The following is an 858-nucleotide window of genomic DNA, read 5'->3' on the forward strand; positions in this document are numbered from 1 at the left end:
GATATACACCACTATTAAAAATATATATATATTTATATGTATAAAAATAATGTGCTTGTATGATATTCTGGTAAAACAAAAAATGAAACCCTGAAGATCTGGCAGGAAAAAGATTTTGCCACAGCACATTTAAGTTGACCAAGCAAGCCAATAATGCCTTATTATACCCATAATGAGGGGGAAAAGAATGTTCTGTAGACATATATTCAGAATGCCTCCCGTTTTGGTCAAAGGGCAGACATTTAAAAGACAAATATAACAGGTAAGGTTCCCCACACTGTAGAAAGGGTCAATTGGGGCAAAATTTAAATGTTGGAACTATGTTTCTTGTATACCAGATATTTACAAATACGCAAAACATTCCATACAAATTTGCAGGGTCGACAAGATCAAGTGATGACAGAAACACATAGTATATTTTCTCAGTATGATGCAACACCTGCGTTGAAGAGAAATAGATTACAATAAGAGACTATGTACACATTTTAACCTAAAATTATTATCTATACTCTAATCATACACTGGTCTGTGTTCAGTGCTGCCTGATGGCTTCAAACGCTATCCTAAGAATATACATGAAGGGGCTTGTCGGCAGCTTTGACAGGGTTTGGACTTTTAAACTGCCTCTAAACTCAGGAGTAAGGTCTTGTTCACACTAAGCGCGTTCCAGGAGCAGAGCAGTTACAGAACGGATCAAAACTGCGTCCTATGTATTCCAATGGTATTTTGGCCTCTAGTTCACACCGCAGCGTTCAGTTTCAGAGCATATAAAACAAAATGCAGCAAGCAAGCTATTTTACCTGCTCTGGAACACATGCAAACGCCCTGGAAGGCACTAAAAGCCCATTCTAAACTTTT

This window comes from Nanorana parkeri, unplaced genomic scaffold (assembly GCF_000935625.1).
Source record: "Nanorana parkeri isolate BGI_ZX_2015 unplaced genomic scaffold, ASM93562v1 scaffold275, whole genome shotgun sequence".
Classification (NCBI taxonomy): domain Eukaryota; kingdom Metazoa; phylum Chordata; class Amphibia; order Anura; family Dicroglossidae; genus Nanorana; species Nanorana parkeri.